General features: G+C 38.8%; 1 protein-coding gene across 3 annotated transcripts in view; it reads right to left on the reverse strand.

Moving 5' to 3' along the window:
* LOC126336982 (ATP-binding cassette sub-family A member 7-like) overlaps positions 1–27,098 on the reverse strand; it is a 585,480-nt gene that overhangs the window by 159,761 nt on the left and 398,621 nt on the right. The window lies entirely within an intron of this gene.

The raw sequence follows: 27,098 nt of genomic DNA on the forward strand, positions 1-27,098 counted from the left end.
TGAACGATATCATAAATCATTTCTCCTTCTAGTATTATGCTTCTGAATAAAGAAAAGTGTGAAGTCATTCACGGGAGTACTAAAAGAAATCCACTAAATTTTGATTATGCAACAAGTACAACAAATCTTAAGGCTGTAAATTCAACTAAGTACTAAGGGATGATAATCACATATAACCTAAACAACCCAAAGACTGCGATTCATTGGCAGAAGACTTAGAAGGTGCAACAGGTCTACTAAAGAGACTGCTTACACCACGCTTGTCCGCCCTTTTCTGGAGTATTGCTGTGCAGTGTGGGATTCGCATCAGGTAAGACTGACAGATTGACATCAAAAAAGTTCAAAGGAGAGCAGCTTATTTTGTACTATTGTATAATAGGGGAGATAGTACCATAGACACAATACATGAATTGGAATGGCAATCATTAAAACAAAGGCGTTTTTCAATGTGACAGGTTATTCTCATGAAATTTCAATCACCAGTTTTCTCTTCCAATTGCGAAAACATTCTGTTGGTACACACCTACATAGCAAGAAATGACTATCAAAATAAGAGAAATCAGGGCTTACGTAGATGTTACTGTTGTTTATGTACTGAGACTGATGCATGACAACATACTTCAGAAGGGAGTAAAAGTACTATGAGGCTGTTATTAGTATTCCCAACTGTTTAAAGAGCTGTTTGCAAGACACTTTGGTAGACAGCACATATCATTGGGAAGAATCATGAAAGGAGGTTGTAAACATGTATGAGACCTGGACAAACTTGAAGATACCAGAAGGTTATGTAATTGGAAGAGAGAGGTTTCAAAACCAGATTTTCAACTACAAAACATTTCCAAGGAGAGATGCGGATTCTGGCCATAATTTATTAGTTGTGAACTGGAAAGTAAAGAAGGAAAAAAGTTAGTAATTTAAGATGATGGGACCTGGATAAATAAAAGAACCTAGTTGTCACAAGTTACAAAAGGAGCACTAGACAACAAATTAACTCATTCAGGGAAAAGGAATACAACAGAGACAACTGGGTAACTATGAGAGACGACATAGTGCAGGTAGCAGAGGATCAAATAAGCAAAACTACAAGGCCTAGTCAAAATCTTTGGATAGCACAGGATATGTGAATTTAATGGACAAAAGAAGAAAATATAAAAATGTAGTAAGCAAAAGGTAATATAGGCACCTACAGAATGAAATTGACAGAAAGTGCATATGGCAAAGTAGTAATGGACACAGAAGAAATGTGAAGCAGTAGAAGTATGCCTTTGCTATGGGAAAGATAGATATCTTATACTGAAAAATTAAAAAGCTTTGGGGAAAAGAGAAGTAGTTGTATGAATATCAAAAGCTGAGATGGCAAGCCAGTACCAAGCACAGAAGGGAAGGCGGAAAGCTTGAAGGATTATATAGGAGAACTCTACAAAGAAAATTAACTAGAAAACAGTTTTATAGAAAAGTTAAATGAAATAAATGAGAAAGGAGATAAGTTATTGTGAGAAGACTTAGAGCATTGAAAGACCTTAGTTAAAACAAGGCACCTGGGGCATATAACATTCCCACAGAACTATTGAGATATTTAGGGGAATGTATCAAAACAAAACTATTCCACCATGTATGTAAGCTATATACAAGAGGTGAAATACCCCGAGAGTACTAGAATAAAGTAGTAATTCCATTTTCAAAGAAGGTTAGTCCTGATAGGTGTGAATATTACCGAACCATCAGTTTGATAAGTCCTAGTTGAAAAATACTGACAGGAACTATTTATAGAAGAATGGAACGGCTGGTAGACAAAACCTTGTGGAAAATCAGTTTGGATTTATAAGAGACATAGCAACATGTGATGCAATACTGATCTTAGAACTTATCTGACAATATAGACTAAATAAAGATAAACCTTTGTTTATGACATTTGTAGATCTAGAGAAAGTTTTTGACAATGATGATTGGGACACACTCTTTGAAATTTCGAAAGAATTAAGGATAAAATACAGGGCCCAAAAGGGTCCTCTACAATTTGTGCAGAAACAAGATTGTATTTATAAGAGTTTAAGGGCATGAAAGGGTAGCAGTAGTTGAGAAGAGGGAGAGATCAGGTTGCAACCAAGCCCCCATGTCATTTTACCCCTACACTGAGTGGAGAATAAATGAAAATTGTTAAGTTTGCTGATGACACTGTAATTCTCTCAGAGAGGGCAATGGTTCCAATATTGGTTGAACTGAATGGATAGTGTCTTCAAAAGATGTTATGTGATGAAGACCAACAAAAGTAAAACAAGGGTAATGCAGTGCAGTTGAATGAAATCAAATGACACTGAGGGCATTGGATTAGGAAATGAGATACCAAAATCAGTAGAAAATTTTTGGTATTTGTGCAGAAAACGGCTGACAATGGCCAAAGTAAAGATGATATGAATGCACACTGGTTACAAAAAGAAAAGATTTATTGAAAAAAAAGAAATGTGTCAATAGTGAATAAAAAATTAATGTTAGGAAGTTCTGAAGATTTCTGTCTAGAGTGTGGCCTTAGCCTTGTACAAAAGTAAAGTATGGACAAGCAAGAAGAGAGTAGAATCTTTCAGAAAGCAGTTCTATAGAGGAATGCTGAAGATTTGGTGGGTATATCACTTAACAAATGAAGAGATACTAAACTGAATGAAAGAGGGAAAATTTTGAGACTAAATTTACTAAAAGAGGTCTCTGTTGATAGGATACAGCCTGAGGCATCATGAAATCATCAATTTGTTAATGGAGAGAGAATAAATGTTGCTTAATTATGCAAAATTGAAGAGGCTTGCACAGGATACACTATTGAAGAAAACCATTCCTCAGACTGAAAACAACAACAACCAACAACAACAACACAGGTAATTCAAATGCAGCTTATATTTGTAATAATCAATTGTAGAAACAAAGCAGGAAAATTGCTACAAGTACATTGGTGTCCAAAATTAGATCAACAAACCACTATTTTCCCATCCTGTGTCTAATTTATTATATAATCATACAGGTGGTCAACAGATGTATGTACTATCATGTTCTGTACAGATGATGTCATTATGTTCTGCACAGATGATGTCATTATGTTCTGCACAGATGATGTCATTATGTTCTGCACAGATGATGTCATTATGTTCAACAGACAACCACACCAACAATGACATCAGGGCACCTATCAAATAGGGTGGTGTTTGCTGGGTAGCCCCACATCCACAATTGCTGTGTATACAGTCAAAGACAGTATGGCACAGAGAAGACACCTACCGAACCCTCTGCGGTCGACGGTCATATGAAGAATGGAAGGAGGATGGCCTAATGTGAATCATTCTGTTGTTTTTAAGATGTGGCGACAGTTTATAGAGACCAAAACTGTATCCGAAAGACCAGGGCAGGACTTTTATTTGGCTGTAAGGGCAAGATGGTACCACCTTAGTACTGCACGGCACTTGCTATCTGATCTCGCAGCATCCACAGGAGGTGTTGTACTGAGACAAACAGTGTACAGAAAGCTTTGGCAGAGTGGCCTTAATTAGCAGAAAATTACTGTATGTGTACCTCTGCGCATTTTCACAGAAGGGGATGCCTAAAGTGGAGTCATCAACATGCCACCTGGACAGTAAAACAGTGGGCCAATGTTCGTTTCACAGATGAGTCCCGATTCTCAATGGATTCTCATCTGTGGAGAACATGGAACACGATTTCAGGATCTGATATCGAGGACGATCCCTAATGGTGTGGGTGGGGATTATGTTCACCATTTGAACACCTCTTCATGAAACTGTAGGGGCAAATCACCAAGGTTTAACTGCTGTAAGGTATTGTGATGAGATCTTGGGACCTTATGTGTGCAGTGTGCCCATATTTTGTGTTGACCTTATAGAGCATGCGTTGTTGACGTTTTATTGGTAACGGAAGATGTTGTATGCCAAGTGTGGCCTGTTCACCCTCCAGTTTGAGTCCTATAGAGTTGTCTGGGATGCACTAGTGGGATGGGTTGCATCTTGTTAGCATCCACAAACCACTCTTCAAGACTTGCGAACAACTCTGCAGGAAGAATGATTGTTACTGCCTCAACATGAGATTAAGGGGTGCCGGAAGGATGAAAATGACAAAATTAACTTTTTTTTCATTATAAAATTATTCGGAGTTTTCTAAATAAAACAAATCAAGTTTCACCCTTCTAAGTGAATTCCAAGTGTGTTTTTTATCACTGCAAAATTGACGTGCTGCATAAATGGTTGTAGCGACTTGATGTGTCACCTCTGATGGTGCCACTCGCTGGCTGCAAGCAGGGTATCTTTGCGGAATTAGACAGTGTCTTGTTTTCTAACATTGTATGGCTATATCTCTGTGACAAGTGACTGTTCATATCGGTAAACATAAACGCTATACCATGTGTGTTGACTTGTGGAGTTTGCTTTGTGTTGTTTAGCTGTTTAATTTTGCGTATTTGACGAATTTTGCTCGTACTTGTTTTACGTACTTGGTTTGTGGATATCAATATCCCTGTTCCTGCAATCAAGTGTTTAAGAAATGGCACAATGAGTGGAAGGAGAAATCTTTTGTTGTTTTGAAGGGAGATGCTGTTCAGGCTGCTTCGGCGACTACTCCAAATGAATGTGATAGAGCTTCTTCCAGCAAGAAACTTTGTGACAGCAAAGAATAATTTGAAAACTATGAAAGTGAGAGTAATGATGTGAATGAAATAATTAACATTTCCTTGCTCTCTAATATTTTGAAACATAACGTATTATGCCAAGTTTGCAAAGAAACAGGACTGGAATTGAAAATAACTTCACCCATTGGTTTAGCATGTAAAATGTTGTTGAAGTGTAACAAATGTGCTGCAGAAGTTTCGTTTTCTAATTCTAACAGTATTTCTCATAGTGGTAATAGTGGAAAGAAAGTGTATGATATAAATGTTAGGTTAGTGTATGGCTTGCATTGCATTGGCAAGGGCAGTGCTCCAGGGACAATGTTATGTGGAATTATGAAATTGCCAAAACCAACAACCAAGTTTGAATTTTATAATGATTAGGTGGGATCTTCTGCTGAAGATATTGCTCAAGCAACAATGAAGAAAGCAGTTGAAGAAGCTGTGACAAATGATGGGAATTGTAGAGATTTAACTGTTGCTTTAGATGGATCATGGCAATGTAGAGGTCATAAATCTCTAAATGGAGTTGCGACAGCTACCAGTGGAGACAGTTGCAAAGTAATAGATGTTGCTATCCTCTCAAAACATTGTAGATGTAAGGGCAATATCAAGAATGAACATAGTAAAAGTTGTAAGCAAATTTTCACTGCACGAGTGGAGCGATGGAAGCAGAGGGAATGAAAGCAATTTTTTTCCAGATCACAGGAGTGGTATAATGTACGATATATTAACTATCTAGGAGATGGTGATTCTAAGGGATATAAAGCTGTAGAGGAAATCAAACCTTATGGCTATGAAATTCACATTAAAAACAGGAGTGCACTGGACATGTGCAGAAGCAAATGGGGGCTCGCTTGCACAAACTAAAGCAGACATTAGGATCCTAGAAGCTTAGTGATGGTAAGACCCTTGGAGGAAGAGGAAGATTGACAGATGAAGCAATTGATAGATTGCAGAGGTCTTATGGGTGTGCAATTAGGCATAATACAAGAAGCAATGAGCGTGTGAGGAGAGCAGTATGGGCATTATTTTTTCATACTGCATCAACAAATGAGCACCCACAACATGCACTGTGCCCCACAGGTGATGACTCATGGTGTCAGTACCAATCAGGAAAGGAACATACCCATTAAAACAGTTTGCCAAATGCAGTAATTGATGTAATTAAGCCCATATTCAGAGATTTATCACAGCCAAGTTTATTGCAAAAGTGTTTACAAGGGAAAACACAAAATCCAAATGAAAGAGTAAATAATTTAATTTGGATTAGGATCCCAAAAGAGTGTTTGTACAAATAAAAACATTGCATTTTGGAGTGTATGATACAGTGGCAACATACAATGAAGGAGATATTATCAAATGTGATGTGCTGAAACGTTTAGGTTTCCAACCAGGACACAACACCATTTCCACAATGCACCTAATTGATGAAGAAAGGCTAAGAGGCGCCGGAGGGACAGACAAAAGCCTACAACATGCAGCAAAAGGGAAGAAAAGACCAGTGAGAAGGAAACTAACACTGGAAAAAGAAGATGATGCTGACAATATACCATATGGGGCAGGAATGTATTAAAAAACTTTGGAAGCCATTTCCAGTAACTTTAAAATTTTCATCTTTGAGGAACATTTTCTCGAAAACTGCTAACAGTATGTATGTCAATGAAATTTATACAAAATATTGTTTACTTCTTTTCCTTCATTTTTATAACAAATTGTAAAAAAATATTGTATAATTCAAGAGTTATAGAAGAAAAAGTGCAAAATTTCAGAGAAAAAGTTAAGCATCTGTTTGAAAAAATTGTAAAACAAAAATCAATAAATATTTTTTAACATGGCATTATAACTTTGTAGAGAAATATTCAGTGAACATGCAGTCCAAATTTCAGGGCAATATGTATAATGGTTTTAGAAAAGGAATGTTTCTTCTATTTGCTAAAATTAACATGGAGAAGATGGATCGTTTTGGCTCCCCTTAATGACATCATTTACAGAATGCCCCACCGCTGTCAGGCCTGTATTGCTGCCAGAGGTGGTTGCATCCTAAACTGAGCTCATTAACCAGTTGTCAGAATGTATGCGTGCAAATCTTTTAAGTTGGAAAAAAACGAAGAACATTTTTGTCCACCATTATGCATGTTGCAGTTGTTTGCCTTCTGTGTTCTTTACATTGTTTCTACTTTATTATTGCCTGTTTATATTGTTTTGTGGCAAAATAAACACAGTCTTGCAAAATTTCATTTTGTTGCTTTAATTTTGGACATAAATGTAGTTTAGACAAGGAAACAGAAAAAAAGGCAAAAAAAGAAACAGGCATGGATCAAAGTTGATGACATGTGGCTGAGTAGTATTCTATAGAGTGACAAGGCACATTTTACTCTACAGGGGGCAGTGAACACACAAAACTGGCAAATTTGGGATACTGTTATATTATGTGTCATGCACAAGGCACCACTGCAGATGCTGTATGTGACTGTGACGTGTGGACTCACAAGCACCTTCATTCTGTCAGGAGTATCATGATGTCTGCACTTTATCAAGACCTCCTTGTAAAGTATGTAATTCCTGGTTTGAAAGAGTGCAACTACATAAAAATGAATCTTTTAATGAAGGATGGGGCAACAGCTCATGTTGTTTGCCCAGTGAAAGATCTGCTTATTGCAACCTTTCATGAACATGTTATCTTCAGAAGTCGTCCAGATGCATGACTTGCAAGATAACCTGCACTGAATCTATGTGACTTTTGGCTCTGGAGATGTCTAAAAGAACAGGTTGCTCAGATTCTACCAGAACTCCTGTGAGCAAATGTTGATCACTTTGTTTTATCAATGTAACCTCTCGTCGACATCTCTGGTGCTCGTATTGAACAAACTGGATAAGTGACAGTTAATAATAAAATGCCTTTGTTACTTGTATGACCTCTTCTGCCCACATTTTGTTCCTGATCCATTACATATGGAAACATTTCTATATGTCTTTCTTGTATTCACAGAACCAGATTTAACCCATTGGTCAAAACTAGAACTAATTTTTTTCCCCAGCGTAAATTGGTTTTGCATTAATGCATTGGAACATCTACCAAGTTTTGCTATAATTACAGCCCACAATGGACCTCTGCGAGTAGATGTACTTTAATTATAAATACCCAGTATAATGAGGAGTACATGCATAAATCAAACTGCTTCCATTATAATTTAGCAGGATAGTGTGGACTTCAGATTAAAAGATGTCAGATGCTTTGTCTCTAGTGCAGACCAACATAAATAACAAATGGAAGAACTTAATAACAGATGCGTGGAAATAAACCAGGTCTGGAAATCAATTACAATATGACTAAAATAACATATAATTAACAAAGTGAAAAGGAACATTTGATGTGTTTCTGTATTTAGGACAATTGAAGAAATTAAATGTGCAAATATCAAAAGCAATAGAGAGAGGATTGAAATAGCATGAAGTGCTTTTGATAAACTAAACAGGGTTTTCAAGACAAATCTTAAAACTGCAATGTTTTTAAGGGTACGGGATGTAGTTTTGCCAGGTATCGGTCTCTTCATTACTTGATGGAGGAGGTTTTGTTCAATCCATTTCGTTATTTTTGTTATGTGGGAATTAGATTCATTTTTGAAGTAACAGTTTTGAAATAATCCTTGTGTGTGTATTAATATACATTTTTTTCAGTTACAGTATACAATTATAATGTCTCAAAAAGTCAGTCCCACTTTATTTACGTACATCTAACAACTATCGTTAATACACAGAAACTTAAATTATACATAATTATTCAACATGATTAATATTTCTAAACAATCTATGTAAAGTCTTTTCATTGTAGAATTATTCCCGATAACTCTAATGTCTTTGGTAATCATATGTATTCCACTTCAGCTCTGGTATTGGCTTGATTCAGGTTTACATTTTAGATCTGTGGCCAAAAGTAACATTTTGTAATAAAGAAAAAAATTAATGTCTCTGCCAAAAAAGGAAGAAAATAAATTACAAAGTAACAAGAAACATCAGTTCTACTTGCAGCATACAAAAATCACGATGAACCTGGGACAATAACGGAAGCTGCAGATCTTGTGCCATCAATGAACCAGTGACACAAAAGGTAAGTAAAAATATACTCTGCTTACTAATCCCAATTTCTTAAATATTGCGACATGCCTGTTGTGATACAATTTCAACTGTACTTGGAATGCATAAGGGAGAACAGTAGTCAAGTAGTCAAGCATTACATAATGTGTCTGAAAAGCTAAGTTTACAATCAGTCTGTATTTATAGTGTTGTCTGTACGACAGTGAGATTTGATCCATCCATGTGAAAAACGTTCAAAATTGATGGTCACTTAATGAGGAATGAAGAGACACATACCTTTACTCAGCTAAACATATCAAATGGATGATGATGATGATGATGATGAATGTACATACTCAAGAATTGTCATCTGACTGCAACAATGAGTCAATCATGCAATTGATGCAAAAGATCAATTCCATTTGATACAGGATAAGTGGTACTCCACCAGCTTAAGCACCTTGCAGTTGGTTTCAGCACTAAGGATAAGGGGAAATTTTTTTCAATTATTCTATAATTAGTGCTCATGCACCAGCTAAAGATGATTAGAAGGAAGAAAAGGACTTGTTCTACAAACTCTTGGAAAGAACCACAGACCACAATGTAAATAACAGCTTCTGTTTATGCCCAAGTTGGAAGGGAACAGATATTTAAATGAACAATAGCTTCCCTCAAAACAAACATGCCACAAGCAATACTAATGGAATAAGGCTCATCTTACGCACAATACTTCAGGACGTGTTGTGGGTTTCTCCCCGTTCCCACACAAAGACGTACACAGAGGGCCATGCAAGATATATGAAAGATAGATGTGTTGGTAGATAAAAGACACAAATTGAACCTCTTCATTGTGAGGGACCTCAGAGTCCCAAATGTAGATTCAGACTACTTTGGCATATGGGCATGAATGAAGGCTAGAATTGCCAATGTATCCAAAGTAAACTGAGCCAACAAATAAATATAACAGCTCTGGAATCATCTCAAATTAGAGAGCATTAACAAGAAAGAATATTTCAGATAACTGAAAGGGCTATAGAACATAACAATGTCAAGAAATAATGTGAAATGATAAAGAGTGCAGTGGAGATGCCAGCAAATGAAACAATGGGAACTGAAGCAAGGTCCTTAAGATTTCTGTGGTTTCACATGGAGTGAGAGATAGCAAAATAGGAAAACCACGAGACATGCAGAAGAATTTTATATTAGAATTGTGTAAGAGGAATGGTGGAAACTTAGAAAGAAATAAAGGAGGATCTATCAATGAAAAATGATAGTACATGGCAGTATCAAAAAACCTCTGAGGAAACAGAATGAGGCAATGAAATTTTATGGGAAAGTAGATATTGCCCAGAACCTCTTCAATGGAGAGACTAGTTTGATAAACGATGACCCAGAGGAAATATAAGTGAAGGGAAACAGATAAGTAAAAGAAGGCACCAACATTTTCATAAACCCCTCAACTCTAGAATGTTACCAAAAGAGCCCTTAGATATACAAGGAGTAAATGATTCTGCTGCAAATCCTGGCCCAGCAAGTCTGGAAGATGTGGGGAATACTTTGAAGTATTCCAGAAGAACTGTTCAAGTAAGATGGCAGTCAGACTGAACGATTCTCCTAAAGCTATCATTCCAGTATGGGATGAGGAAAGAATGTCCCAGTGGGGGAGAGAAGGAATTGTAGGTTCTGTTTACAAGAATGGGGATATGTTGCTGGGCTGTAATAACGATCAAGGTATTACGCTGGGGAGAAATCTGATACTCCCATGCTCACAAGAGAAATGCAACAGAATAAACAAATGCAGGACCCATAGCATTGCAGTCTCAGTTTTTAGAAAGGCCGTTATCCAACAAGGCTACCCTCTTGTTAACATAACCAAACAGCATGAGGAGCTAGTACAGATGGTTCTTCTTGAAAAAAAAAAAAAAAAAAAAAAAAAAAAAAAAAAAAAAAAAAATATGTGAGGACGTAAGTCAAGCCCCAAAATTCAGGAGCATCTATTTGGATAAAGTGGATCTGATCTTTAAGTATGAAGGAATCAACACAGTGGTTTGACTGAAAGAGATGGCACCCAAGAAACCTCCTTGGAATGAGGTGAAGCTCCTGGTCAAGACAGCAGAGGAACTATTTAAGACTGCTAAAATATCAATCTGGGTACAAAACTATTTCAGGATTTTCCCACAGGAAACCCGCCAGAGAAAGGATAGGTTCATAACCAGAAAATTCTTGACAGAGGACTGGAACATAATTAATCACACAGTTGTAACTGACAACCAAATCCTTGTGGTGAAAGTCAGAGACAAATTCCTGGATACAATGCGAGATTTAAAACTGTGTTTAGGATTTCTGCATGTGACTGTCAGGGTGATTAAAGACATAAAAAATGACAATGGAAGCGAGCTGGAAGTGTTGCAGATAAAGCTAGTGATGGCCTTGATTCAAGCACCCTAATTGTATAAAGGGGATGTGTCTGACCTCAGAGGAACTGGAGGCAAGCTGATTTACGCAAGAAAACCTCCAAAACACGCATCAATGTTAGAATAAAATGTCAGGCATGCAGATGGCAAACTTCTGTTCCAGAGACTTAGTGACCTTCTGAATGAAACAATGTAAGGAAGAGAGCACATGAGGTGTTGGTGTCAGCATATCTTCCTCATGAGGATAGTGCTCCTCAATCCCATATCCCAGAAAGTGAGGACATTGATAGGCAGCTGTTTGCAGCTGAAAGAACAACTGCTGGTTGTTTGTGAGGCCAATGCCCATAACCTGGTACAGGGAAGTAGTGCCACCAATAGCAGAAGTGAGTATCTACTTGAATGCCTATTAAGGAGTAATCCAGAGATCTTGAATAAGGGTAAGGAAGCTACCTTCAGCAATACTGAAAGGGAAGGAGTAACTGACAGTACTTATGGGACAATCTTGGAGGGTAGTTATATCAAACAATGTCACATGGCAATGGAACCATCGTTATCTGACCACATGTACAACGTCTGTTCAAAAAATGCCAGAACATTTGTAATTTTACACCAATGGTATGTTGGAGTGAAATGCAGTTGGCATCCCTACACAAGCCCCTGTTTAATGTGTAACTGCCTATAGATTCCTTCTTGTACTTTTGGGTCATGCAAATAAGAATGAGATGTTTCTTAAGCGAATCGTAAGTGGTGATGCAATATAGATCTATGCTTATGATGTTGCCAAGGTTCAATCTTCACAGTGGGTTGGGAAAGGGTTTCCCAGTGCAAAAAAAGCTCATCAGGTCACGTCAAATGTCAAAGCTATGCTGATAGTAGTCTTTGACTTTGATGGATTAGTTCATCATGAATTAGTGTGACAGGAACAAACTGTTAATTGATGGTACTACCCAGATGTGTTGCGACACCTGTGAAAAAAACGTAAGAAGGAAATGGCATGAAATATGATGGCACAATTCATGGCTCTTGCATAACAATAACACACCTGCACATTCATCCCTGTTAGTGCATAACTATTGCACAAAAAATGAAATTGCTGTGCTGCTTCATCCTCTTTACTCTCCAGACGTGAACTTTTTTTTAATTCCAAAGTTGAAAACACCAGTGAAAGGACAAGTTAAAAGAAAATTCACATGTTACAGCAAGAGTTGTACCAAGACCGCTTCCAGAAGTAGAAATGACATTTGGAATGGTGCAAAAATTGTGGAGGACCGTATTTCACAGGAGACCAAGTTCAATAAGCAAAAGGTAAACATAGAAAAAATTTGTGGACAAAATTCCAGAAGTTTTTAAACAGACATCATATATTCAGCTTATGGTGTAAATGAGTATTAAACAGACCACAGCCTATATGAATCCTACAACAACAGACTGATATTTGTATGAGAAAGACCTGAACTTATATCTGTTTGAAGTTAAAACTTTGATATGAAAACCAATAGACTTAGCGGAAATGGCAGACAAAATAATATCTGCTGTCATGAGCCCATATTTAGAAAATTGACCTTGGTGTAACAACAACTTGGAACTGCACAAAGCAAGTAAGAAGACTATGTAACTTTGCAAGAACAAAAGGACAATGGGTAAAATGTTGAAATGCCCTGGCTAAACACAGTGTTGCTTTAAGCAAGCAAAGAAATAATCCTGGAAGTATTCTGTGAGGATGTAGAAGGTGTAATTGCCAGAGTCAGATTTCACAAAACTCTCACAAGGATACCAACAAATCCACAAGGCACATCAAGAAGGGAGGATGTTGAGTATACAAGGATAGCAGATGAGATGCTGGAAGAGCTCAAGACTCACTACCTCCAATGCTTTCTGGCAGATGATTCAGACTGAGATACAGTTCCTGCGAGTTACTGGTTCACAAGTAATGCGAGAGCTGGGAATCAGCCAAGGAATGTGTGAGTTTCAATAAAATCCAGTAGGTGATGGGGATGTTTCAGCTGTTCAAGTCACCTGGTCCAGATGATATTTGTCTGGCTATGCTGCAACAAGCAGGAGAGGGATTAATCAAACTTCTATGCAGTCAGTTTAGTTGCAGCAGTCATTCAAAACACTTAAAGGAAAGTGAAGGTTGTTTTCAGTTTGAAATCAGGGAGCACTGATCATAACAAGACTAAAAACATGAGACATCAGTTGGCATCCTTCCTTCTAAACACATTAGAGAAACTGGTTAACTAAGGTTCCTCTAAATAAAGACTAACACTCAAGCAAATCATGCAAAATTGCACTTCACCAACTTGCTGGGACAGTAGAAAAAGACCTACACTTTTAGGAAACTGAGCTCTGTATCTTCCTGGATGTTGAGGGGGGGGGGGGGGGGGGCTTTCAACAATACAACATTTAAATCCCAATGGTTAAAGCTGAAGATCGGCATGTCTTCAAGACCAGTATATATAGGTGGATTAATACTATTACGAGTAGATGAAAGGTAGAAGCCACCATGCTGGCTATGAAAATGGTGATCAACACGATCAGAGAGTGACCACAAGGTGAGGTCTCATCCCCCCTATTGTGGAACCTAGTGTTGAATGAGCTCACTGTTTTTATCAAGGATACACAGATGATTTAGTCATACCAATATCTCACAACCTTGCAAGTGCTGTTTGACTTCACAATGCACTTGGAACAATGTGCAAAATTGCTATAGGAAACAAGATATAAGGGTTACACCCAGGAAAACTGATGTGCTGTTCATGAGGACACATATGACACACTGAAATCTTAAGCTCTTTTACACAATTCTATCAGCAGAGGGGGTTATGAGAAGTATCTAGGGGTGACCTGGATGTGAAACTAACATGGACCCCTCAGATAAAGAATATATGTTCCAAGGCAAAATGTGCTCTAGGAGGGGCTCTGGGGAAAACTGGAGTGTTGGTTCCAAGAACATGCACTGGATTAATATCTTTGTAATAAGACCATGAGATAGTTTATGGGACTGCAGTTTGCTGAAATAAAGTGAAAAGAAGGTGGCTGCTATGGAACTCAAAAAGATAGAGAGACTGGTCTGCCTAGCTATAACAGGCAGAATTAGCAACACTCCCACTGCTGGGTTGGAAATGATGGTGGACAACATTATATGTTTGGGTAACAATGGGAGCTGCAGCAGGAGTGTACAGACTAAAAACTGTAAAACACTGAAAATCTTTAGGTTTTCCATATTCTACAATAATATAATGGATGTAGTGACATAGGTATGGTCACGGGAACGCTAGGTCCCCACATCCAGAGACAGAAGCCATACATCTGTGTGTTTGTGTTAGTGTGTGTGTGTGTGTGTGTGTGTGTGTGTGTGTGTGTGTGTGCGTGTGACAGTACTCTTCATAGCTCCTTTCTGCGAGCCAATGCCTCCTGTATGTAATGAGTAGTAATCTACCTTTTTCATATTGTTGTTATTCCATCCTAGGCACCACTATTTGCTCAAATCATTTATCAGACACTTATTAGACCAGTGCTTATATAAGACTTTGAAACTTGGTTATTAACATCAAAAGATATTGGAATGCTAGACGCCGCTGAGGTACAGGCAAATTGTACAATCATTGGACTAACCTGGAAAAGAGGAAGGTGGAGGAGGTAGTGGTACAATCATGAGCTGTGCACTATACACAAAGATCCACCTATTAGAAGAACAGTGGAATTAGCCAGATTGAGATGGGTGGGGCACATGACACAGAAGTAGCTAAAAGGATATTAGTTGGAAATTCAAAGGGACAAAGAGTACTGGTTCAACCAAGAATTAGATGGATGCATGACTGGATGGACAGAGACATGGAGGTCCAGCAAAAAATGGACTGTAAGTGATGGAAAGCTTGGGCAGTGGCTCATATTAACTGCTAGAGAATAGGTGAAGAGCAACAGGTTCACAATGAAGTGCAGAGCAATAGAAAATGAAGACAAACAAGAAGAAGAAGAAGAAGAAGAAGAAGAGAAATATATCACTTGCACGGGGAGAAAGTACAGTGGGCAAAACAAAATGGCAAATAATGTCCTCATTACTGTTCTTGCTCTATGTTAATAATCTACCATGTTGTTTGACTCGAGACAGACTAAATATGATTATTTCGCAGTCGAGAACATAAAGATAAATAGAGAAAGTAGCTAAGGGTATTTTGTGGAATCAATTAATAAGTTTTGCAAAAATGAGGTAGCTTTAAACTATAATAATCAAAGTACATCCAATATTATTATTACTTTTTGAGAACATTGCACATGGAGACAATCAAAGGTCCCAATAAAATATTTTAAAAATGGTAAGCACACTGAGTCAAAATGTGATCATCTTCAGATCATATAACACAACATGATGGTACACTGTGGAGGTGAAGAGAGCAGGTATCATGGATCCATGAATGCCAACTGCTATTTAGTATGCTCATAATTGACTGCTTTTTCAGAGTTGTGGTTGATGCAGAATATTGCAAGTTAATTATGCATTAACAATCAGTATATTTAATGCCATCCATTGTGGACAAAAATAAGGTCTGGTCAATATACAGCATTCTTGATTATTTCTTCAACTTCTCTACTTATGCAGTGTAAAAAGCATACTAGTTTTATTCGTGAAGTGTACCAACAAGAAATAATAAACAGAGTGGAAAGTTCTGCATTCTCAGCGCACACAGTGATGAAAACTTAAAACATAAACTAACTTTGCTAAAATATTTATGTTCAGCTAGTTTTACCAAAACTTAAAGTGCCAACTACAGAAAGAGAGAAATAAGTAAGTTTCACATTTTCATTAACTGAAGTCTTATGGGATAACCCCCCCATGAACCATGGACCTTGCCGTTGGTGGGGAGGCTTGTGTGCCTCAGCGATACAGATGGCCGTACCGTAGGTGCAACCACAACGGAGGGGTATCTGTTGAGAGGCCAGACAAACGTGTGGTTCCTGAAGAGGGGCAGCAGCCTTTTCAGTAGTTGCAGGGGGCAACAGTCTGGATGATTGACTGATCTGGCCTTGCAACATTAACCAAAACGGCCTTGCTGTGCTGGTACTGCGAACGGCTGAAAGCAAGGGGAAACTACAGCCGTAATTTTTCCCGAGGGCATGCAGCTTTACTGTATGATTAAATGATGATGACGTCCTCTTGGGTAAAATATTCTGGAGGTAAAATAGTCCCCCATTCGGATCTTCGGGCGGGGACTACTCAGGAGCACGTCGTTATCAGGAGAAAGGAAACTGGCGTTCTACGGATCGGAGCGTGGAATGTCAGATCCCTTAATCGGGCAGGTAGGTTTGGAAATTTAAAAAGGGAAATGGATAGGTTAAGGTTAGATATAGTGGGAATTAGTGAAGTTCGGTGGCAGGAGGAACAAGACTTTTGGTCAGGTGAATACAGGGTTATAAATACAAAATCAAATAGGGGTAATGCAGGAGTAGGTTTAATAATGAATAAAAAAAACGGAGTGCGGGTAAGCTACTACAAACAGCATAGTGAACGCATTATTGTGGCCAAGATAGACACAAAGCCCATGCCTACTACAGTAGTACAAGTATATATGCCAACTAGCTCTGCAGATGATGAAGAAATTGATGAAATGTATGATGAGATAAAAGAAATTATTCAGATAGTGAAGGGTGATGAAAATTTAATAGTCATGGGTGACTGGAATTCGGTAGTAGGAAAAGGGAGAGAAGGAAACATAGTAGGTGATTATGGATTGGAGCTAAGAAATGAAAGAGTAAGCCGTCTGGTAGAATTTTGCACAGAGCATAACTTAATCATAGCTAACACTTGGTTCAAGAATCATAAAAGAAGGTTGTATACATGGAAGAATCCTGGAAATACTAAAAGGTATCAGATAGATTATATAATGGTAAGACAGAGATTTAGGAATCAGGTTTTAAATTGTAGGACATTTCCAGGGGCAGATGTGGACTCTGACCACAATCTATTGGTTATGACCTGTAGGTTAAAACTGAAGAAACTGCAAAAAGGTGGGAATTTAAGGACCTGGGATCTGGATAAGCTGAAAGAACCAGAGGTTGTACAGAGGTTCAAGGAGAGCATAAGGGAACAATTGACAGGAATGGGGGAAAGAAACACAGTAGAAAAAGAATGGGTAGCTCTGAGGGATGAAGTAGTGAAGGCAGCAGAGGATAAAGTAGGTAAAAAGACGAGGGCTGCTAGAAATCCTTGGGCAACAGAAGAAATATTGAATTTAATTGATGAAAGGAGAAAATATAAAAATGCAGTAAATGAAGCAGGCAAAAAGGAATACAAACGTCTCAAAAATTAGATTGACAGGAAGTGCAAAATGGCTAAGCAGGGATGGCTAGAGGACAAATGTAAGGATGCAGAGGCACATTTCACTAGGGGTAAGATAGATACTGCCTACAGGAAAATTAAAGAGACCTTTGGAGAGAAGAGAACCACGTGTATGAATATCAAGAGCTCAGATGGCAACCCAGTTCTAAGCAAAGAAGGGAAGGCAGAAAGGTGGAAGGAGTATATAGAAGGTTTATACAAGGGCGATGTACTTGAGGACAATATTATGGAAATGGAAGAGGATGTAGATGAAGACGAAATGGGAGGTAAGATACTGCGTGAAGAGTTTGACAGAGCACTGAAAGACCTGAGTCGAAACAAGGGCCCCGGAGTAGACAACATTCCATTAGAACTACTGACGGCCTTGGGAGAGCCAGTCATGACAAAACTCTACCAGCTGGTGTCAAGATGTATGAGACAGGTGAAACACCCTCAGACTTCAAGAAGAATATAATAATTACAATCCCAAAGAAAGCAGGTGAAAATTAAGATGTGAAAATTACCGAACTATCAGTTTAATAAGTCACAGCTGCAAAATACTAACGCGAATTCTTTACAGACAAATGGAAAAACTGGTAGATGCGGACCTCGGGGAGGACCAGTTTGGATTCCGTAGAAATGTTGGAACACGTGAGGCAATACTGACCTTACGACTTATCTTAGAAGAAAGATTAAGAAAAGGCAAACCTACATTTCTAGCATTTGTAGACTTAGAGAAAGCTTTTGACAATGTTGACTGGAATACTATCTTTCCAATTCTAAAGTTGGCAGGGGTAAAATACAGGGAGCGAAAGGCTATTTACAATTTGTACAGAAACCAGATGGCAGTTATTAGAGTCGAGGGACATGAAAGGGAAGCAGTGGTTGGGAAAGGAGTGAGACAGGGTTGTAGCCTCTCCCCGATGTTATTCAATCTGTATATTGAGCAAGCAGTAAAGGAAACAAAAGAAAAATTTGGAATAGGTATTAAAATTCATGGAGAAGAAGTAAAAACTTTGAGGTTCGCCGATGACATTGTAATTCTGTCAGAGACGGCAAAGGACTTGGAAGAGCAGTTAAACGGAATGGACAGTGTCTTGAAAAGAGGATATAAGATGAACATCAACAAAAGCAAAATGAGGATAATGGAATGTAGTCAAATTAAATTGGGTGATGCTGAGGGAATTAGATTAGGAAATGTGACACTCAAAGTAGTAAAGGAGTTTTGCTATTTGGGGAGCAAAATAACTGATGATGGTCGAAGTAGAGAGGATATAAAATGTAGACTGGCAATGGCAAGGAAAGCGTTTCTGAAGAAGAGAAATTTGTTAACATCAAATATAGATTTATGTATCAGGAAGTCGTTTCTGAAAGTATTTGTTTGGAGTGTAGGCATGTATGGAAGTGAAACATGGACGATAAATAGTTTGGACAAGAAGAGAATAGAAGCTTTCGAAATGTGGTGTTACAGAAGAATGCTGAAGATTAGATGGGTATATCACGTAACTAATGAGGAGGTATTGAATAGAATTAGGGAGAAGAGGAGTTTGTGGCACAACTTGACATGAAGAAGGGATCGGTTGGTAGGACATGTTTTGAGGCATCAAGGGATCACAAATTTAGCATTGGAGGCCAATGTGGAGGGTAAAAATTGTAGAGGGAGACCAAGAGATGAATACACTAAGCAGATTCAGAAGGATGTAGGTTGCAGTAGGTACTGGGAGATGAAGCAGCTTGCACAGGATAGAGTAGCATGGAGAGCAGCATCAAACCAGTCTCAGGACTGAAGACAACAACAACAACATGGGATAACATATAGTGGTAACTACTTCCTTGGGAACTAAATTAATTTAATTTATGTGGGCGATTCACACACTACATAGTGTAGGCATCTGCGTGCAGTGTTAGAATCATAACTGTGCTCTCAAAGTACCTTAATTGATATGTCTATTGTTAACAATCCATATGAACTTGGGAGTAATAGAGATATTCACAAATACAATGATAAAAAAAAAGTTTACATGACTCCCTTGCAGTGTCTTACTTAGCATGGAAAGGAGTGAATATGATGTAAAGGATGCACATTCTACCTTTCGGAACTAACAGTTGTTTTCTTAGGGAGGATAGAGGGACAAATTGGGGAAGGTTAGAAATAAAGGATATATCACTCAGTCTCAGCATGACAGGGACCCAGCAGTTGTGACAACAAAAACAAAAAGAAGGATTATTAGGATTTATAATACCTCCATCAATGTAAGAACAGTGGGGAAAGAGAGGAATTGGGAGCGGAAATAGGAGAGTGTCCCTTTACCTCAGCCACCATCCGCAACAAGAGCCCTCTTAGCCAATAACCCATACCTGGCCTTCTCCATCACTCCTGAAAAATATCACTGAAAGCCCAAAGCTTGCTGAAGCTGAGTCATGAGCTATGCATGATTGGAGGGCAGAACACTCTTATTATCGACCTTTCTGCAGACACGGTCTCCATTACTGTTGTACTTGACTGAGAAGGTTGTCAGGAGTCCCCAAGTGCAAAATTTATACACACTGAATAATACAATTCATAGCGAAAACTGACATGGGTGAGTGTACCAGGGAAAAGAGGGACAGGGGGGTGCCAAATGATAAGTTGATTATGGAGAAAGATGTTCTCCAGCCCTGTGACTGAGAGGAGTACATAGAAAATAGACATTGTCAGCTGTCAGACAATTTCACACACAAAACTGTTTCCTAACGACTCCACATCCTTTCCATATCTAGAATGAACTATAGAAAATTCTTAGAACCCTAGGCCCCTTACAAGTATTCTCAAATGTTTCATTATAACACCTTACCACCTGTGATCCATACATGCCCACTTTCTGTCTTCACCCCAAAGTACAGTAAAATGACCACCCTGATCCGCCACAGTTATTGGCTTCAGGCTCCCTCAGAACACACCTCACACATGGTTGACCAGTACCTGCAACCCATCACAGAGGCTTCCATCCTATGTAAAAGATACCAACTGCTTCCTGGAACATCTCAAATCCATTCTCACCACTCATTTTACACCAACTTCCCACAATATACCATGTTCTCTCTACCTAAGAACACTACCCCTCCCAATAGCCAACTGAAACTCTTCCTAAAATGTAAGTTATTGTTGCTCTAACCAAGTTCATCCTTACTTTCTCTCAGAGAGCAAACAGCATTCTCATCTGCATGTGGTGGCCAAATAGACCACTGAAATAGTATGTCGCAATGATTGTATGCTCTTGTGGGTATTTTTGTTCTGTCGTTGCAACTACAAAATTCATGATTTTTTCACCAGACGCATTTCGCTTTATTGAGGTAAAGCATCATCAGTGGTCTGTAATTAAGTTATTTACATTTTTATCTGCTTTAAGATACAAAAACAGTTCATTAACAATAGGTTGATTTGTACTAACAGTGATTTTACGGCTGATTTCTCATTTACATCGGGAAATGGTGCCTGCTAGCACATCGCTGTTCTTCTGTGCTAGACACTGCTAATTTTGGTCTCATTTTTAGGTGTTCTGCAACACTATGCGTTTCTTAAGTTTTTCACAACACACTTTATGCACACCACTGTATTCTGTTCATTTTTGTACTTCAAATATGTGTTGTTGTTTGTCTTTTGTAGTGTTGCCAACATAACCTTCCCACTATTTTGTCTTTGACCTATAACATTTCTTTAAAATTAAATTATTGTTTCTTTTTAATCATGTTTCTGTGTAAGAGCAGAGAAGGAATAGTGAAGGTGGTGGTTGTTGTTGGGTGGGTGGGGGGGGGGGGGGGGGGGACACCATGATGAGCGGACGTAAGTACACAGCAGTGTGATGGGGTGTGACTTAAAGGAGAAAGGTGAGGAGCGAGAAGTGAAAAGAAATGGTGAGTGGGGAGAGTGGTTGTGGGAGAGTGGAGGGGCTGAAGGATGGAAAAGGCTCTTCTTTTCCACGTAATTTCATAAATTATTCCATAGAGTGTCTGGTTTCCAATATTTATTTGGTCATTGAGCAACTCTTTATTTTGTGTTCATGCTGTTTGTATGTGGAAAGTTTCTTGGAAAGGGAGAAGGTGCCTGTCTTCACTGATTTTTATGATACTCATATCTTTTCAATATTGTTTGGTCTATGGTGTTGTTCTGTTGGACGATCCGCAAATGTTCAATGATTTGTACTGTATTTAAGTGCTCTGATGTGTTTTTCTTATGTTGAATGTCCTCCCACAATAAGCCACGATCCTGTCGCTGTTCAATTCCAACATGAGCTGGTAGATATATCTCCGTTTTACATGAAATCTAACATTATCTTCTCACAGACAGACAGCATTCAAATGTGATTTCTGAATGAGAACCCACTGCTTAAGTCCTGCTTATGTACAGAATGTAAATGCTGCTACTTTGTGTAGTGGTACTAAAATGCTGATAATTTGCATATCCAAGCATGCACTGCACTTGTGCCAATTTTATGTTTCTTGTATACGATCTTCATATACCTCAATTTTAATGGCCAATAGTATAGATAAACCATGTTGTAGAGAAAGTCTGTAGACCTGTGAGACTGCTAGCAAATTAAGAAGCTGAGCACAGGGATGTGAGATCTTCAGAAATTTGTTGTGAAATGTGCAGAAACTTGGAGATGATCAGTGCCTGGAGCAAAGATTAGCAGCTGATCCTTGACATGAACAAATGTAACTTAATGCACAAAATGAACTGATACCACTGATGAACTGATACCACTGATTAGATGATCAGTGATAAATTTCTAGAATTTTTCACAACCTTCAGGTATATTAGAATATGTGTCTGAAGTTACTTATGGTGGATCAGATTTATTGGTAGAATTCTAACAATGTGTAATTTACACATGAAAGAAAAAATTTACAAAAATCTTGTTCTGCGAATTCTTGAGTATTGATTATCTGCCCGTATTAATGGAAGAGACAGAAAATAGTCAAAGAAAAGCTGTACGATTAATGAGTTGTGCACTCAGTTTGAGAGTGTCATGGAACTGCTCAATGAACTGCTGTAGGACACATTACAAGAAGGAAGATGTGCACTGCTAGCAGCCTTACTAAATCATTTTGAAGAGAACATGTCCAAAGTGAGTCAAGAAACATATTACTTCATGGAGCTTGTACCTCGTATGATGATCTTTACACTAAAATGAAATCAAATAATGGAAAATCCAGGATGGAATGTAACAATATTATGAAAAGGAAAGTTACTACTCACCATATAATGGAGATGCTGAGCTGCAGATAGACACAACAAAAAGACTGTCACAATGTAAGCTTTTGGCCATCAAGGCCTTTGTCAAAAATAGATGACAGACACACAAGCACTCACACATTCAATCACAACTCACACACACACACATACACAAGACTGCAGCCTCTGACAGCTGAAGCCACACTGCAAGCAACAGCAGCAGTGCATGATGGGAGTGGCAACAGGGCGGAGGTTGAGTATGGTTTTGATATGGGGTCTGAGTGGGGTACAGCCAAATGGGGGTGCCCAGGGATCAGCGTTGGAGCTACTACTGTTCCTTATTTGTATAAATTATATGCCCCCTCTAGAGGGTAGCCATGTATAGAAATGAAACGTGGACGATAAATAGTTTAGACACGAAGAGAACAGAAGCTTTCGAAATGTGGTGCTACAGAAGAATGCTGAAGATTAGATGGGCAGATCACATAACTAATGAGGAGGTATTGAATAGAATTGGAGAGAAGAGAAATTTGTGGCACAACTTGACTAGAAGAAGGGATCGGTTGGTAGGGCATATTCTGAGGCATCAAGGGATCACCAATTTAGTATTGGAGGGCAGCGCGGAGGATGAAAATCTTAAAGGGAGACCAAGAGATCAATACACTAAACAGATTCAGAAGGATGTAGGTTGCAATATGTATTGGGAGATGAAGAATCTTGCACAGGATAGAATAGCATGGAGAGCTACATCAAACCAGTCTCAGGACTGAAGACCACAAAAACAACATGCCCTCTAGTGTTACGGGTAACTCTAAAATATCTCTGTTTGCTGCTGCTGCTGCTGATGATGATGATGATGTAAAGGATGTTGTGCGAAACATTGGCCTGGTTTCAAATAGTGTTGTTCATGACCTAAATTCATGGCTTGTAGAAAATAAACTAATGCTAAATCACAGTAAGACTTAGTTTTTATAGTATCTAACACACAATTCAACAAAATCTGACTTTTGATTTCACAGAATGAGCATATGATTAGTGAAACTGAACAGTTCAAATTTCTAGGTGTTCAGATAGATAGTAAACTGTTGTGGGAAGCCCATGTTCAGGATCTTGTTCAAAGACTTAATGCTGCCATTTTTACTATTCAAACGGTATCTGAAGTCAGTGATAATTTGACACAAAAATTAGTGTACTTTGGTTATTTTCATTCACTTATGTCATCTGGCATCATAATTTGGGGTAACTCTCCCCATTCTAAAAGGATCTTTTTGGTTCAAAAACGAGCGATTCGGACAATAATAGGCATAAATTCACGAATCTCATGTCGACCCCTGTTCAGGAGTCTGGGTATTTTGGCATTGGCCTCTCAATATGTATGTTCCTTACTGTCATTTCTTGTTAACAAATTCGCTTATCCCCAAGAGTTAGCAACTTTCAATCAGTTAATACTAGGCAGAAATCCAATACGCATTTGGATCGCACTTCTTTGACTCTTGTGGAGAAAGGTGTGCAGTATACTGCTGCATCCATTTCAATGAGCTATCATTCAAATTCAAAAATGTTAGCTGTAATTCAGGCACTTTCAAATCAAAACTGGAGAGTTTCCTCATGGGTCACCCCTTCTATTCTGTTGAGGAGTTACTTGAAAAATTAAGCTGATTCTTGTTGTACAGCTGACTGCGTTTACTTAAACTTATGAATTGACTTTTTTGGGGTTCATAAACATGTTTTTTTTACCTGTTATTCCTTTCATGTTGTAATTTCATGTACTGTGAAGTTGGAGATTAGCTCATAAATTTGGTCCTATGGAACTTAACATGTAAATAAATAAATAAATAAATAAATAAACAATGCATTCAGATTTATATCTCCATGCCTCCAGCTCCCGCCATCCACTCACAGAAGTACAGCATCCTCAAGACTCTACTAAGCAAGACACACTCCATTTCCGACAAACCAAGTCTGAAGGCAGAGTTGTGTCACCTGAAATCAGTCTTCCACAAGAATCAATACAGCAACCGATAGATTCGGGCAGCCCTGGGACTCATTAGCCACAAGAATAACGTGGGAACACTACCGTGAAAACAACATGTAGCCCCAACTTTCCACCCACTATCAAAAATACAAGCTTTATTAGGGACAGTTAGAGATGACCAGAGCCTGAAAAAAGAGAGGGTGTATCACATTCTGTGTGATCCTAAAAAAATTATGTTGACAAATGATCCGCACAATTGAAGACTGATGCACAGAACATGAGTGCCACACCAGCTTACTGCAGTCCAACAATTTAGCAATAACAGAACACTGCATTGAAGACAGACATAAAATGAATAACCAGCAGACGAAGGTCCTGGCTATCACTGATAAAACTTGGGACTGCATTTTCAAAGAACTGAAGTCCATGAAACTGATAATTTAATCAACAGGGACACAGGCTTTCAACTAAGCAATGCATGGGAGCCGATACTAAGCTCCATCAAAGAATGTGACATACAGATGGTAGATGTGACAGAAACATTGGGCGGAAGGTAATCGAAGCTCCCTACCCCCACCACTCATCATCGTACCCCCACCAATGAGGATGGCACAGGGCAAGCAAGGGCAAAACTCTGAACTGGCAGGTATAAATACTGCCAGCAAGCCACAGGCACTTAATTCTGTCAGTAGCAACTACTGATAACATAATAGTTGATCACCAAAATATTGTGGACCTTCAACGACTGGATCCTGCTGTACACCTGAGATCCTAGGAAGCAGCACATACAATGGGAAAGCCACAGATCACATTCAATACCCTGTTGCTACACCTCATGTATTGTAACAACTTCATATACTGTCCACATAGAGTTTGAGACATTGCTGCTTAAGCCTGTCCTACTTTTTGATGATGACTCTCCAGTGTGTGGAGTATTCCCATGACTACGCACTTAAGTTTCAATATGACCCAAGCTTTCTCAATTTGCCAGTGGCCTTGTCGCAGTGGTAACACCAGTTCCCTTCAGATCACCAAAGTTAAGCACTGTCGGGCTGAGCTAGCACTTGGATGGGTTACCCATCTGGTCTGCCAAGTGCTGTTGGCAAGCTGGGTGCACTCAGCCCTAGTGAGGCAAACTGAGGAGCTACTTGATTGAGAAGTAGCGGCTCTGGTCTCATAAACTGACATACAGCTGGGAGATTGGTGTACTGACCACATGCTCCTCCATATCCCATCCAGTGATGCCTGTGGGCTGAGGATGACATGGTGGCCGGTCGGTATCGTTGGGCCTTCCAAGGCCTGTTTGGAAGGTGTTTATGTTCAGTTTAGTTGATGTCAACAGATACCACACATCATTCGAATAGGCTGATTCTCGCCTGATGCAGGAAGGTGTCTGTGAGGTGGGCCTGGTGTGCTCACACATGATCATCTTGAAAGGTGAACTCAGTGCTCAAATGCTGAATTATTAACTAGACAATAGGTTAGAGGATCTCTTCCAGATGCTTTACAATGCTAAAATGATTCTTGATAGCAATAGGTAGCACCCAGTAACCATACACGAAACTGGCTGAATTACCTGCTGGGTCCCTGGCATTCTTCTAAGACTACCATCAGGTGTCAGACTAATCCTGTAATTGGTGAATGAAACCCATACCATTGTCCCATAGTGTGCGAGGTTTTTTTACTGTTGTTTATAAAGGACACCTAGAGGTCAAACTGAGCATATGAAAAACGTCACATACTGCCTGGGTTAAGTTGCGTTGCATTTTCCTTGGGGTGCTAACAAGAAATAATCTGAAAGTAATAGTTATTAGATGGATATTGTTGATCCTGGGCAACCCTCACGAAGCAGGTCTTCAATGTTCCGAGTCTCATAACAATGGCTGAATGTTCGAATGAAGTAGCTGTGGTGCACACCAATTCTCCAGGCACTTTCTCATTCTAGTTACCCCTGTCGCTGTGAAGTGATGGTGTGCACGCCTGTCGCTGTGAAGTGAAGTGATGGTGTGCAGATGGGTAAGCTTTGAAATGAACCTTTGAGGCCTGTTGACAGACTGAGTAGTGCACCCAAGCCGTACTGTCACACTGAAAATGGGAAATATCACACACACTACTGCACTGCACTGAAAATGCAGATTTACTTTTCTCTCCACCACTTTGACTACCTGTACATAGCAATTTCCTGTAGAATATTGAGAAAGAGGTTTCCAATCAAAAGATACAAGTCTTAAAGAGCGGTATCAAAATTTTTTTTAGTAGTTTATGGAAAAAATTTAATATATCTAACTACACACTTAAGAAGAAATTTACGATCCTTGAGAGAAAGACACTGAACATTGTGAGTTGTTTTTAGACTGCATTGCAGGCATACCATGTGACTGTAACATAATTCTTGAAAAACAATAACAATAAATGATATGGTCAATTGTTTACAGTGTGAAATGCAT

The sequence above is a fragment of the Schistocerca gregaria genome, chromosome 2 (genome assembly GCF_023897955.1).
Source record: "Schistocerca gregaria isolate iqSchGreg1 chromosome 2, iqSchGreg1.2, whole genome shotgun sequence".
NCBI classification, from domain to species: domain Eukaryota; kingdom Metazoa; phylum Arthropoda; class Insecta; order Orthoptera; family Acrididae; genus Schistocerca; species Schistocerca gregaria.